Here is a 9,145-nt window from a genome sequence, read left to right on the forward strand (position 1 = left end):
AGACTAGGCAGTATTTTGTACTATTGTACGGAGGGTCACTATGAGCCTGAGCCAACTCAATGGCACATAACAAGAACAACATCATTTTTGGTTTTAAGAAGACTTCAAGAATTATTTTTGGTTTAAGGCTTAAAGATAAACTCAGGCAAATAGTTTCAGGGATTCATCTAATCTTCATGATGTCAGGAAGTTTGAGTCCACAAGAATTTGAAATTCTGTTCTACATGTCCCTCCTTTTGATCAGGATTCTACTAATAGGATCTTGATCAAAATGTTCAGTAATGTTTCTGTTGTACATAGGGTCACTGTGAGTCAGAACTGACAACATGATTTTGTAGCAATGCTTTTTTTTTTTTAATAGAGAAAGAGAATTTTATTATCAAGGAAATGGTTTACATTATAGAGTACCAGGTCCTCAGAGGGGGAGAAAGAGAGTCCCTCACATATGCCGTTATATTGGGAGCAGGCCACACCCCCAAGGAAGCATCCCTTTAACTTATTGGCCATTAATAGACACTCATCAGAGTTAACTATGTAGCAATACTTTTTGACTTACCCTTTACAAGCATTTAATAAACCCCTTTACTTCATGCCAGGGTTTCTCCACCGTGGCCTGACTGACAGGCTGTGGGGGGTGTTTCTATGCTTCATAGATGTTGAGAACATTCCTGCTATCTTCTCACTAGATGCCAGTTGTTGTTGAGTGCTATTGAGTCGATTCCAACTCTCAGCAACCCCATGTGGCAGGGTAGAACTGCCCCCATAGGATTGTTGTTTTTAAATAGGACCTACATCTCATTCATTCTACAGATTGCCAGTTAAAATGGTACCATTTCCCCTAAGATACTGAATAAATTGAACTGTATTCTTCTATTTAGCAGATATTTTTAAAAACTTTTAATTGTGATTTGACTGAAAGTTTACAGAACAAATTGGTTTCCTATTCAACAATTCATGCACGTTTTGTTTCATGACATGATTGCAATATCCCCACAATGTAACAACACTCTTCCCACTTCCTCCGTGTGTATACTATTTCCATTCATCATTTTTTCCTACCTCTTCCTATCTTCTGAGCTTATCCCTGGACAGATGCTATTCACACTTCCCTGGTGTTATTGTTCACCTTTTAGGCCTGTCTACCATTTGGCTGAAAGTTTTGTTCCAGGCTTAAAGGGTCACCTCATTGAACTGCTAACCACAAGGTCAAAAGTTCAAACCCACCAGCCACTCATCAGAAACCCTATACAGAATCACTATGAGTTGGAATTGACTTCAGGACACACAACAAGGACCCTAGTCTTGGGGGATTCACCAGTCTCTACTAGGCCTTTTGTTTTAAATTATGATTTTGAGTTTTGTTCCACATCTTCCTGCGCTACCCAGGACCTCCTGTTGTGTTCCTTTCAGAGCAGTCAGCCTTGGTGGTTGGGTATCATCTAGTTCCTCTGGTCTCAGGGTCATCAGGGTGGGGTGTGCCTGGCCTATGACTTCTTTGAACTAATTGTTTCCATGTGTCTTCGATTTTCTTCACCTTTCTTTCCTGTGAACAGAAAGAAACCAATAGGGGCACCTTAGATGGCCGCTCATAACATTTAAGACCCCGGTCACAGGTCATCAAAGTTGGTTATAATCTTTACAGAAGCAAATCACTGGGTCCATGGTGCTTCTCAAGAGAAAGATGAGACTTTCACAGTCTCAGAAACCCTATCCAGGGTTGCCATGGTTGGAACTGACTTGATGGCACACAACCACCACCACCATTAAATTTTTTTTTTTTTATTGTGAACTGAGTGATAGTTTACATGAGAGAACATCAGCTTTATAGCACCATTTCATTGCAATGATTATAATCTCTTCCATGCATCATCATTCAACAGTATTTGCTTTCATTCCCTCTGTTTTTCTCTATTTATGGGGTTTGTGTGTATGTATGTGTGTGTGTGGGGGGAGGGAGATGTGCACAAAAACACTAAGGCATGTATAATAATTTAAACAACCAAAGGGCACATTCTGCAAGCCTGCCTCATGGCCGCCAGCACTCAGTCCCTCTCTTTCCATGAATCTAGAGTTCTCAGATGCTCCCTCTCTCCATGTCCTCATCTCTGCCTCCATCTCTGGTGTTGCTGCTTCTCCGGATGTTGTTGTTAAGTACAGAGGAGTCGGTTCCAAATCATAATGATCCTGCACAGGGTTTCTGAGGCTGTAAATCTTTATGGGAGCAGAACACCTCATCTTTCTCCCGCAGAACCGCTGGTAGTTTTGAACTGCCAACCTTCGGGTTAGCAGCCTGATTTGTAACCACTACGCTACCAGAGCTTCTTCTCTGGATAGGGTCCCACATTCCGCTTATGCTCTTCTCCCTTGATGGTCCTAGGGCCCTCTGTTTCTGGACTGTAAGATTAACTACTCATCTGTTTCTGTTACAAAGCTTCTACCTTTACAGTTTCCACCACCACCAATTTGTATGAAAGCAGATTGCCAGGTCTTTGTCCTGTAGAGCTGCTGGATGAGTTTGACCCTCCAAATTTTCAGTTAGCTGTTGTGTGCATAACGAAGGCTCCTTCTGACACATACATAGAAACTCTATTTAGAATGAATGTAAGGTTGTGAGTAGGAGAGGAATGCTAGACTTTCCCCCTCTGCACCTCTGCGTAGACATATGCATGTGTCCATGGTGCTTCTGGGTGGGTTCAAATTGCCAACCTTGAATTAGTGGTGGTTGTTGTTAGATTCTGTTGAATTGATTCTGGCTCATAATGACCATCTGTGACCGAATAAAACTACCCATTAGGGTTTTCTAGGCTGTCATCTTTATGGAGATCCCTGGTGGCATAGTGGATTACGAGCTGGGCTGTTAACTTCAAGGTTGGTAGTTCAAATCTTCCAGCTGCTTCTTCACTCTTATTCTTTTCTGTCATTCTGGGAGGAGCAATGGAAGGATCTGGGAGTCACTTGCAAACTCTTGACCTTGAGACCCTGGGACGAGCAAGGACTAGGCAGGGAAGAACAAGTAGACGAAGCAGGAACCACTTCAGTTAACCTGAGGGTGTGCCCATGGGCTAAATGAGAAGTGGCATTTATTTTTTCTGGCATCCCTGGCTGGCACAAGTGGGTAAGCACTTGGATATTAATTGAAAGGGTGGCCATTTGAACCCCCTCAGAGATGCCTCAGAAGACAGGTCTGGTGGCTTACTTCTGAAAGGTCCTACTGGAGCAGAGTACTAATCTGAAACACATGAAGGTTCCATGAGTTGGACTCGGCTCCACAGCAACTAGTTTGGGGTTTATTATTGTTTTTAAATGAAAAGAGCTCACTTTTATTAGAGCTTTTACATGGAAGCTGCTCAAACAAACAAATAGGACTTTAGGGATGTAGGCTCAGGTTGTGTAGGGAAATGTTGGCCTGAGAAAGAGTTTGAATTCAACCCTGAAGGCACTGGGGAGCCATGGGAGGACTGTGAGCAAAGGAGTAAACTGGTTGGGCTGGTGCTGGAGACCACACCCTCTGGCTATTGTGTGGAGTTTGGGAGATATAGTGGAAACCCACTCAGTACCCTTGAAACCACTTCCTTACCTTCCCCTGCCCTAAGATAGCCACTGGTATCTTTATTTTCTGATGTTTACTCCATAGCTGTGTATCCATAAACAATGTATTGTATTGTTTCAAAACAAAACAAAACAAACCCACTGCCATCCAGTGGATTCCCGATTCATAATGACCAAATATAAGGTTTCCAAGACTGAAGTCTTGAGGAGAGCAGATAGTGGGTTTGAACTGTCAACCTTGAGGTTAGCAGCCCATTGCCTCACCCACTGTGCTTTTTTGCAGAATGATACACACCATTCTGCAACTTGCTACTTTCACATCAACTTGCAATTTCTAAGATTTATTCTGGTTGTAACACATAGTAGAGTCAGACCGTCCATCTGTATATATAGAGTGCAAGCTATTATTCTAGACCCATATGGATGGACATTTATGTTGCTTCTAGTTTTATGCTACTGTAAACCATGCTGCAAGGAATACTAAATAATTTTAATCTAAATTTTCTTGGAGCAATTCCATGGCTTTGTGGTTGACATAAGAACTTGCTACAGAACAAGTTAGGCTGCTGTGGTTAAAATCCCACCTCTGCAATGTATTTGCTGGACAATGAGGCAAATTACTTTGTTATTAAGTGCCATCGAGTTGGTTCTGACTCACAGCAACCCTGTATAGGGTTTCTGAGGAGCGACTAGTGGGTTTGAACCACCAACCTTATGGTTAGCAGTTCAGTTCTTATCCTATACCGCCACACCAGGATTCCATGCAAATTGCCCCAATTTTTTTTTCGTCTTGTTCTGTAGCAAGTTCTTATGTCAACCACAAAGCCATGGACTTGCTCCAAGAAAATTTAGATTAAAATTATTTAGTATTCATTGCAGTATGGTTTACAGTAGCATAAAACTAGAAGCAACATAAAATGAGAATAATAGTTGTTGTTGGTGGTGGTAAGTGCCGTCAAGTTGATTCCAACCCATGGTGACCCTGCCTAGGGTTTCCGAGGAGCAGCTGGTGAGCTTGAACCGCTGACCTTGCAGTTCAAACGGCTTTGCAGTCTGGTGCATTAACCCACAGCGCCACACCAGGGCTCCAAGAATAACAGTAGTACCTTGTTTTTGGAATCTTTGTAAGGATTAAACATGTTAATGGTTGCCAAGCATTTAAAAGTCATTGAAACTGCTGTGTGAGTGTTTGATGTAATACTGTTTGAGTGTTGGATATAACACTGTTACCAGTAGATAAACCTTTCTTTCAGACTGGGTGACTTTGGGCAAATGACTGCACTTCTCTGGGTCTCAACTCCTTCATGTGTAAAATGAGATTATTTTGAGGATTACCTGATAGGGCACATGGTATGTAATGGACAGTTAGCAAAGATTCTTTTCTCCCTCCTCACTTCCTTTCCCTGGAGTCCTGGGAGCTGTGGGTTAATGAGCTGAACTGCAAAGTCAGTTTGAACTGCAACATTGGTGGTTCAAGCTCACAAGTCGCTCCTCAGAAACCCTATACAGGGGTGCTATTGGTTAGAACTGACTTGATGGCACTTAACAACAACAAAACTTCTTTCCCCTAACCTTTGCAAAGTTGTTCAGGCAAATCTGATCATCCTTTTTCATAGAAGAGATGGAGGCACAGGCAGTAGATCACACAGTAAGTCAAGGGGCACATGACTCTCAGCAGACATTATTCCTGGCCTGAGTCCCAGTGGCCATAGTTGTGGGTTCCCAGGGCCGGCCCCACTTCTCCTGAAGATCCCGCCACCCCCAGCCTAGACCTGAAGCTTGGCCACACGCTGTGTTCTTGCCAAGAGGTGAAACTGATACAAACAGCCGTCCACGTGGCCTCTCTGAAGCAACCACCAAATGTTCCCGTATCATGGCAACCACAGAATCAAAACAAGCTCTTAATAAAAGATCACAAAGGAGGGGGAGGTAGAAAACCCACCCCCAGACCAGCCGCCCTGCTGATGATTCCGACTGTTGGGGTTTCAGTCTGTGGAGCTGATTCTGTTTGGAAGGTAGCTTCACATTTAAAGGAATTGTCTCGCTCTCTTATTTTTAACCCCAAGTTGTTTTCCTCCAGCCTTTTACAGCTCGGAGCCAAGCAGTAGGGTTTCAAATATACACAAGGAAACAGAGCGTGGCAAGGTCTGGAGGAGCCATTCTCAAGTGGGTGTCCTTGGGGTGGCAAAGCAGAGCAGGCCCAGTGCCATACCCAGAGCCAGTGAAGCGACTTTAACTTGGCCTTGGAAGTCACTGGGATGGGATGGGGAGCGCTGACCCTGCTCAACCCTTAGCTTCTTGCAAAGGAACCCAGAAATGGAAAGCCAGAAGTCCCTTGAAGACCATCCATGCGATAGTTTCCAAGCTGCTTTCGTTTGTTTTTAAATTGCCTTAAAAATATACACAATAAAACCTACTCCAATTCCACAATTTGTACATGTATAATTCAGGAACATCAATTACATGCTTCAAGCTGGGTAGCCACCCTCACTCTCCTTTTCCAAGTCATTCCACCACCATTAACATAAACTGAATGTCTCCAAAGCCAGTACTCCCCCTATGCCCTACCTCCTGGTAACCATTAGTAATCTTTATTGTTGTGAGTTGTCTGTCCTCAAGTCTGTTCTGTCTCATGTAGACTCAATGTGTGCAGAGCAAAACTGTTTCATAGGGCTAGCAGGTAGCTGGGTTTTTCTTCCACCTTTGGGTGGGTTTGGACTGCCAATCTTGTCTTGACTTGCTGTGAGTTACGCTACATGTCCCTCCACCTCTCTGAACCTCAATATCTTCTTCTACGAAAGGGGAAAGGGGAATGATTGTTGGGTTTTATTTATATATTTGTATATAAATGAGACCATACAGTATTTGCCATTTTGTGACTGAGTTTGCTCAGTGTAATGTCTTTTTTTTTTTTTTTTTTCTTAAGCAAGGACATGGTTTTCTAAGTAGCTTAGCATTTTTTATTGTTGTTAAGTGCTGTGAGCTGCTTTCGACTCATAGGGACCCTATATAGGGCCTCTGAGGAGTGGTTAGCTGGTGGGTTTGAACTACCGACCTTGTGGTTCGCAGTCCAGGGCTGTAAATATTTGTTTGATGGGTGAGTTACGTTTGAATGAACTCCAACTCATGGAGGCCCTACGTGTGTATCAGAGTAGAACTATGAGCCATAAAGGTTTTCAATGACTGCTTTTTTGGAAGTAAATTGACAATCTTAGCATAGTTTACCCCAGTAAGAAGCACAGATAAGAGAGAAGTTGTGTGGTTGGTGTGGAAGTGCTGGGCTTGGAATTCTGCCCAGGGGGTTCTCTGCCTAATCCCTCATCCACAGCAGAGCTTTAGGGACTTGCTTTGATACTGCCACCCTAGGACACAGGATAAGCACAGTCCCTTCATTACAAATGGAGAGACTATTACTACTATTAAAAATATTGTGTTGTCCAGCGCTGGCTTAGCTGCTACCCAAAATGTCATTAATCACAGGAAAAGGTTCCCATAAAGATTGACAGTCTCTGAAACCGTATAGATGATTGTTACGTGTCAGAATCGACCCTATGGCAATGACATTGATTGTTGTTGTTGGGAGCCATTGAGTTAATTTTCGACTCATAGTGACCCCAAGTGACAGAGTACAACTATCCCATCGGGATTTTTTAGACTGTGATCTGTTGTTGTTGTTGTTAGGTGCCATCAAATTGGTGCTGACTCATAGCGACCTTATGCACAGCAGAACAAAACACTGCCCAATCCTGGGCCAGCCTCACTATTGTTGCCACACTTGAGCCCATTGATGCTGCCACTTGGCCAATCCATCTAGACAGGGACAGAGCAGCAGGCCTCCCATGGAGCAGTTGGGTGGGTTCAAATCACCCATTTTCAGGTTTATGTACTTATTTGCACTTGATGCGGAATAGGATTGAAGCCAACAACAACCTGGTGAAGTCAGAGGCATGATGTTATTACTTGCCTACAGTGTAGTGGTTACAAGTTGGGCTGCCAAACTCAAGGTCAATAGTTCGAAACTACCAGCTGTTCTGCGGGAGAAAGATGAGGCTTTCTACTCCTGAAAGATTTACAGCCTCATAAACCCTATACAGGGTCACTATGAGTCGAAACCGACTCCACAGCATATCACCAGCACCACCACAGACTCCCAGCTGGTAAATGGTGAAATCAGAACACAGGTCCTGATGTGGCTGATTCTAGAGACTGTGCCACGACTTGCCATGTTTGGGGACTGCTGAAAGTCACTCAGGAGCCCAGCCAGGGAAAAGAGTGGCCTGGACACTCACTGGGAGCCTGGTGATACAGTAGGTTAAGTGTTGCACTGCTAACCACAAAGTTGGTGGTTCAAACCCAAAAGTTACCCTGTGGGAGAGAGATGAGGCAGTCTGCTCCCACAGAGATCAGTCTCAGAAACCCATAGACCAGTTTTATTCTGCTCCAGATGGTTGCTATGAGTTGGAATCACCTAGACAGCAATGAGTTTGGTTTTGGTATTTTGGATACTCATCACTAACTGCCATGAAAGAGATACTATTATTGTCCCCATTTTACAGGTAAGATCAATGAGTCTCACAGGTGTGCAGTTGGAGCTTTTGTCCTGGCTGGTTGGTAAGAGAGCAAAGATGAGTAGACAGTGAGCACAAGAGGAGGAGAAAGAAAGCAATGAACTCACACTGGGGAGTTTGGCACTAGGGAGCTATAGCTGCTGCTTGAGCTGGAAAATCAAGTCCAATCCTTCCATGCACATCCCTTGTTTTGGGGCAGTAGGCCTGGATGGAGTACTTTGCTAATAATAATAGTGGTAGGCACTGTCCTAACCACTTTATTTGTTGTTGTTAAGTGCTGTCGATTGGTTCTGACTCATAGTGGCCCTGTATAGCGTTTCTGAGGAGCAGCTGGTGGATTTGAACTGCCAACCTTGTGGTTTAAACAAACATTAAAGTCCACTGCTTATTCTACAGTGCCACACCAGGATTCCAAGAACTTTATAGGAACGCTCTTATCATCACCAAACCCCATGAGTAGATCCACCAAACCAAGCCCACCACTGTCAAAACGATTCCAAATCTTAGTGACCTTACAGGACAGAGAAAACTTGCTCCTTAGGGTTTCCGAGGCTGCAAGTTTGTACAGGAGCAGACTGCTTCAATTTTCTCCCTTGTGGGTTTCAACTGCAGGATCCCAATGGTATTGAACTAGGCTGAGCCTGCATGTTCAACTTGAGCCTGGCTGGGCTCAGCTGGACAATGTGGATGAGTTCTTCACTGGGCAATGGCAGGAATAAAGAAGACTCATGGAAACAAACAGCATAATCCAAAATCAAAAGGCAGGGGTAATGTTCTCTACCTGACTGGCTGCTCAGTCTCTTGGTTAAAGGTGTGGCTACAGGGAGAAGTAAAGAGTCATGATTTAAAATACATCCATACATTCTTAGTGATATCCTTCCCTGGTTTTGGTATGAGGGTTATGCTTGCTTCATAAAAAGTATTAGGCAGTTTTCCATCCTCTTCTAAGTCCTGGAATAATTTGAGTAGAATTGGTGACAGTTCTTCTCTGAATGTTTGGTAGAACTCACCGGTGAAGCCATCTGGGC

Source organism: Chrysochloris asiatica, unplaced genomic scaffold (genome assembly GCF_000296735.1).
Source record: "Chrysochloris asiatica unplaced genomic scaffold, ChrAsi1.0 scaffold00128, whole genome shotgun sequence".
Lineage (NCBI taxonomy): Eukaryota > Metazoa > Chordata > Mammalia > Afrosoricida > Chrysochloridae > Chrysochloris > Chrysochloris asiatica.